Source organism: Tamandua tetradactyla, chromosome X (genome assembly GCF_023851605.1).
Source record: "Tamandua tetradactyla isolate mTamTet1 chromosome X, mTamTet1.pri, whole genome shotgun sequence".
NCBI classification, from domain to species: Eukaryota; Metazoa; Chordata; class Mammalia; order Pilosa; family Myrmecophagidae; genus Tamandua; species Tamandua tetradactyla.
Genome location: NC_135353.1, coordinates 44569491 through 44576463, shown reverse-complemented (window position 1 = coordinate 44576463; position 6973 = coordinate 44569491).

Here is a 6973-nt window from a genome sequence, read left to right as displayed (position 1 = left end):
AAACGTTTCACGTGGGGAATCATGGTGAGCTTATCAAAAAGCATATGAACAGAGGCACTTCCGGGAAGGTGGCTGATAGAGTAGCTCAAGATTAGCCCTACTCCATGGAGAAGCTAAAGAAGGGAAAGGAGAGTGACTGAGATGGCAGTTCAGGTATGTGGCTGACCTGGGAGAACTTTCTGTACTACATGGGGCATCCCTGGTTGCAGAGGTAGAAACCTGGAGCTCAGCATGGAATCATGGAGCTGCAGAACCTACAGGAATGCATGCATGAAAGCACAGGACTAGGAAGTAAGCCAGGCCATGTTCCTTGGGTATGCTGCCCTCACCAGAGCAGTCCTGTGACCAGCAACTCACCCCACGCTCCACACACCTATATCCCATCACCCGCTCCCATTTTCCATGCTCCAGGTGCCCCCACCCCACCAACCCCTGGTGTACATACCTGCCCAAAACCCCCAAATCAAATGCAGCCCAACCCACCTCTCTACACCCCTCCCGAACACTACCTCCCCCTCCCTGTTCCCACCAGGCTGTTGCCAGTGCATAAAGGCTGTGGGCACTAACCTCCATAACTAGGTTACCACTGCCCCCTGCCCATAGTGTCCATAGCCTCACTCTGCCACCCGTGAGCTCAACTAGCACCCTGGAGGTGAGAAGGCAATGGTATGATATATTTAAGATCCTTAAAGAGAAAGAGTTCCAGCCAAGAATTATGTACCCAGCCAAGTTGTCCTTCAAATTTGAGGAAGAGATTAAATTTTTCACAGACAAAAAAGTCCTAAAATAATTTGTCAACAAAAGACCAACCTTACAAGAAATACTAAAAGGAGTTCTGCTGGCTGGAAAAAAAAAAAAAAGACTGGAGGGGGAGTTCTGGAGGAGGCAAAACTGAAGGGAGTGATACCTGTTTCAACAATAATAGTAGGAGACTTCAATACACCACCCTCCTCTGTAGGTAGAACAAGTGGACAGAAGATCAACAAGGAAATAGGAAATTAAATAGCTTGACAAATGAATCACACCTAACAGACATATGTAGGTCATTGCACCCCAAAGCACAAGGATATACATTCTTCTGTAGTGCTCAAGGAACATTCTTCAGGATAGATCATGCACTGGGACACAAAACAGGTCTTTATAAATTTAAAAACATTGAAATTATTCAAAGCACTTTCTCTGATCACAATGGGATGAATGAAACTGGATCTCAGTAACCACCAAACAATGAGAGCATTCACAAATATATGGAGATTAAGTAACACACTCTTAAAAAACCAGTGGGTCAAAGAAAATAAATTGCTAGACAAATCAATAGCTATCTGGAGATGAATGAAAATGAGAATACAACTTATCAGAACTTAAGGGATGTGGCAAAGGCTGTGCTGAGAGGGAAATTTATTGCACTAAATGTCTATATGAAAAGCAACAAAGAGCAAAAATTGAGGATTTAACTGCTCGCGTGGAGGAACTTGAGAAAGAACTGCAAACAAATGCTAAAGCAAATAGAAGAAGAGAAATAACAAAAGTTATAGCAGAGATAAATGAATGTGAGAACAAAAGAACAATAGAAAGTATCAGTAAAACCAAAAGTTGTTTTTTTGAGAACATCGAAAAATTGATGGGCCATTAGCAAGACTGACAAAGAAAAAGAGAGAGGATGCAAATAAAATCAGAAATGAGAAGGGCTGCATTAACACAGACCCTGAAGAAATAAAAGAAATCATAAGAGGATACTATGAACAACTATACACCAACAAACTAGACAACTTAGATGGAATGGACACATTCATGGAGACACACAAATAAGCTATACTGACTCAGAAAGAAATAGAAGATCTCAACAAACCAATAACAAGTAAATAGATTCAATCAGTCATAAAAAATCTTCCTACAAAGAAAAGCCCAGGGCCAGATGGCTTCACAGGAGTATTTTATCAAACATTCCATAAAGAACTAATATCAGTCCTGTGCAAACTTTTCCAAAAAAAAATGAGGAAAAAGAAACTCGGCCTAACTCAGTTTACGTAGATAATATTTTAATACTAAAACCAGGTAAAGGTGCTATAAGAAAGGAAAACAGACCAATCTCCCTAATGAACATAGATGCTAAGATTCTCAATAAAATATTAGTAAATTGAATCCAACAGCACATTAAGAGAATCATACACCATGACCAAGTGGGGTTTATACCAGGAATGTTAAGATGGTTCAACACAAGAAAATCAATTAATGTAATACGGAACATTAACAAATCGAAAGGGAAAAATCACATCATCATCTCGGTTGATGCTGAAAAAGCATTCAACAAAATTCAGCATCCTTTTTATGATAAAAACTCTCCAAAAGACAGGAATCAAAGGTAACTACTTCCAAGAAACGAATCCCATTTACAATTGCAACTAAAAGAATAAAATACCTAGGAATAAATTTAACTAAAGAGACAAAAAACCTATATAAAGAAAACTACAAAAAACTGCTCAAAGAAATCACAGAAGACCTAAATAGATGGAAGAGCATACCGTGTTCATGGATTGGAAGACTAAATATAGTTAAGATGTCAATCCTACCTAAATTGATTTACAGATTCAATGCAATACCAATCAAAATCCCAACAACTTACTTTTCAGGAATAGAAAAACCAATAAGCAAATTTATCTGGAAGGGCAGGGTGCCCCGAATTGCTAAAAACATCTTGAGGAAAAAAAACGAAGCTGGAGGTCTTACACTGCCTGATTTTAAGGCATATTATGAAGCCACAGTGGTCAAAACAGCATGGTATTGGCATAAAGATAGATATATCGACCAATGGAATCGAACAGGGTGCTCAGATATAGACCCTCTCATCTATGGACATTTGATCTTTGATAAGGCAGTCAAGCCAACTCACCTGGGACAGAACAGTCTCTTCAATAAATGGTGCCTAGAGAACTGGATATCCATATGCAAAAGAATGAAAGAAGACCCATATCTCACACCCTACACAAAAGTTAACTCAAAACGGATCAAAGATCTAAACATTAGGTCTAAGACCATAAAACAGTTAGAGGAAAATGTAGGGAGATATCTTATGAATCTTACAATTGGAGGCAGTTTTATGGACCTTAAACCTAAAGCAAGAGCACTGAAGAAGGAAATAAATAAATGGAAACTCCTCAAAATTAAACACTTTTGTGCATCAAAGAACTTCATCAAGAAAGTAGAAAGACAGCATACACAATGGGAAACAATATTTGGAAATGACATATCAGATAAAGGTCTAGTATCCAGAATTTATAAAGAGATTGTTCAACTCAACAACAAAAAGACAGCCAACCCAATTACAAAATGGGAAAAAGACTTGAATAGACACCTCTCAGAGAAGGAAATACAAATGGCCAAAAGGCACATGAAGAGATGCTCAATGTCCCTGGCCATTAGAGAAATGCAAATCAAAACCACAATGAGATACCATCTCACACCCACCAGAATGGCCATTATCAACAAAACAGAAAATGACAAGTGCTGGAGAGGATGCGGTGAAAGAGGCACACTTATCCACTGTTGGTGGGAATGTCAAATGGTGCAACCACTGTGGAAGGCAGTTTGGCGGTTCCTCAAAAAGCTGAATATAGAATTGCCATACGACCCAGCAATACCGTTGCTGGGAATCTACTCAAAGGAATGAAGGGCAAAAACTCAAACGGACATTTGCACACCAATGTTTATAGCAGCGTTATTTACAATTGCAAAGAGATGAAAACAGCCAAAATGTCCATCAACAGACGAGTGGCTAAACAAACTGTGGTATATACATACGATGGAATATTACGCAGCTTTAAGACAGGATAAACTTATGAAGCATGTAATAACATGAATGGACCTAGAGAACATTATGCTGAGTGAGTCTAGTCAAAAACTAAAAGACAAATACTGTATAGTCCCAGTGATGTGAATCGACATTCGAGAATAAACTTGGAATATGTCATTGGTAACAGAGTTCAGCAGGAGTTATAAACAGGGTAAGATAATGGGTAATTGGAGCTGATGGGATACAGACTGCGCAACAGGACTAGATACAAAAACTCAAAAATGGACAGCCCAATAATACCTAATTGTAAAGTAATCATATTAAAACACTGAATGAAGCTGCATTTGTTTTGTTTTGTTTTTACTATTATTACTTTTATTTTTTTCTCTATATTAACATTCTATATCTTTTTCGGTTGTGTTGCTAGTTCTTCTAAACTGATGCAAATGTACTAAGAAACGATGATCATGTATCTATGTGATGATGTTAAGAATTACTGATTGCATATGTAGAATGGTATGATTTCTAAATGTTGGGTTAATTTCTTTTTTTCCGTTAATTAATAAAAAAAAGAATACAATTGATGATCTTCCCATATCATAATGGATTTGGACCTCTCCCTACAAGTCTCTGAAGTAATGACTCTTTCAGAAACAAGGACCTGACCTTCTGATTGGAAGAGCTATAAGAAATTTTGAAATATGAATAAATTCGATAATGTACAGGCATCTCTGACAAGTTGAAAAGTGTTTTCTGGGGGGTGTGGGGGAGTAAAAAAAAAAGAATACATTGATGCCTAAGAGTTACTTCTGGAGGACCTCTTTTGTTGCTCAGATGTGGTTTCACTCTCTCTAAGCCCAACTCTGCAAGTGAAATCATTACCCCTCCCCCTGATGTGGGACATGACACTCAGGAGTGAAAATCTCCCTGGTGGCATGGGAGATTGCCCCCAGTGATGAGTCTGGCTATGGCACTGTGGGATCAACAATGCCATCTTGACCAAAAAGGGGAAAAGAAGTGTAATTAATAAAATATCAGTGTCTGGGAGAGTTCAAATAGAGTTGAGAGGATACACTGGAGGTCACTCTTATGCAAGCTTCAGTTAGACATTGCTACTTATCATAACTTGTGAAACCCTAACCAGAACCATTCCAGCCTATCCTATAAACACCTAGAGCAATATATAAGATTCTGAAAAGGTTGCATGCATTAGGGTAACTTTCCAGAAACCTACAACCTCCAGATGGTTCCCCCTAGACCAAATAAGTCCTGCAACCTAGAGAGCCCAGCTTCTCTAGAACATCAGCTTGTTTTATCTCTTTACCCCACATTACTGACAGCCACATCCAATATGAAAAAGTTAGAATGGCCATAACCCAAATACCCCTAAAGAGTGTGATAGATCAAAAGTGATGGTGGAGTCATACAGAGGAGGTAGGTTTTAACGAATGAATATGATTGCTGAATCATTAAGTTTATATTTCTTTTAGTCTCCAGTATCTTAGAGCAGCTAGAAGTAAAAACCTAAAATTGTGGAATAGTAACCCATAACAAACTCTGAAATCTTTTCTACAACTAATTGTGCTGTGCTTTGAAATTTATTGCTTTTTTGTATATATGTTTTTTTTTCATAAAAAGGGGAGAAAAATCGATTGTGATGATAAAAAAATATTTATTCCTTCTAGCCTCTTATATTCTGGAGCAGCTAGAAGGAAAAATCTGGAGGATGGCATGGTAGCCCATTACAAGCTCTGGGATCTGTCCTGTAACTACTTGTTGAAAAGTTCTTTGAAAAACTATTGCTTTTTTCTTTGTTTGTTTTGTATATGTCATATTATACAATTAAAAAGTTAAAACAAAAACAAACACAAAAAAGGTAACTACTTCAATATGATAAAGGGAATATATGAAAAATGGATAGCCAGCATTGTACTCAATGGAGAGAAACTGAAAACTTTCACCTTAAGATCAGGTACAAGAAAGGATGACCACTGCCACCACTATTATTCAACATTTTCTTAGAAATTCTAGCTAGCACAATCAGGCAGGACAAAGAAATAAAAGGCATCTAAATTAAAAAGGAAGAAATAAAACTCTTATTATTTGCAGATGATATGCTACTATACCTGGAAGGTACTCAGAAATCTACAGCAAAGTTACTTGAGCTAATAAACAATTTCAGCAAGGTGGCAGCATATACAATTAATGTGCAAAAATGAGCAACATTTCTATCCACAAGCAATGATATAGCTGAGAAGTCAGTTAAGGAAAAAATTCCATTCAAAGTAGCAACTAAAAGAATCAAATACTTAAAAATGAACTTAATTAGGGATGTAAAGGAATTGTACACAGAAAACTACATAACATTGCTAAAAGAAATCAAAGGAGAGCTAAATAGATGGAAAGACATTCCCTGCTCATGGATAGGAAGGGTAAATATAGTTAAGATGTCAATTCTACCCTAATTGATCTATAGATTCAACACAGTACCAATCAAAATTCCAGCAACCTACCTTGAAGATTTGGAAAAGCTAACTAACAAATGCATCTGGAAGGGAAGGAGACCCCAAATAGCTAAAAGCATCCTGAAAAAGTAGAACAAAGTGGGAGGATTAATACTCCCTGACTTTAAAACCTATTAAAAAGCCACTGTGGTCAAAACAGCATGGTGCTGGCACAAAGATAGAAGCATTAACAAATGGAACCAAACTGAAGTACAGAAATAGACCACCAAATCTATGGTCAACTGATTTTTGATAAGGACCCCAAATCATCTAAACTGGGACAAAATAGTCTTTTCAATAATTGGGCATGAAAGAACTGGATATTGATAGCCAAAAGTATGAAAGAGGACCCCTATTTTACACCCTACACAAAAATTAGTTCAAAGTGGATCAAACATATAAATATAAGAACTAGCACAATAAAACTTCTAGAAGAAAACATAGGAAAACATCTTCAAGACCTAGTAATAGCAGGCAGCTACTTAAACTTTACAGCCAAAGCAGAAGCAACAAAAGAAAAAAAATTGATAAATGGGAACTCCTCAAAACTAAATGCTCCTGCATTGCAAAAGACATCAGAAAGGTCAAGAGGCATCCCAGTCAATGGGAGAAAATTTTTGGAAATCACATCTTGGATGAAGGTTCGAATTCCTGTATATACAAAGAAATCATGCAACTC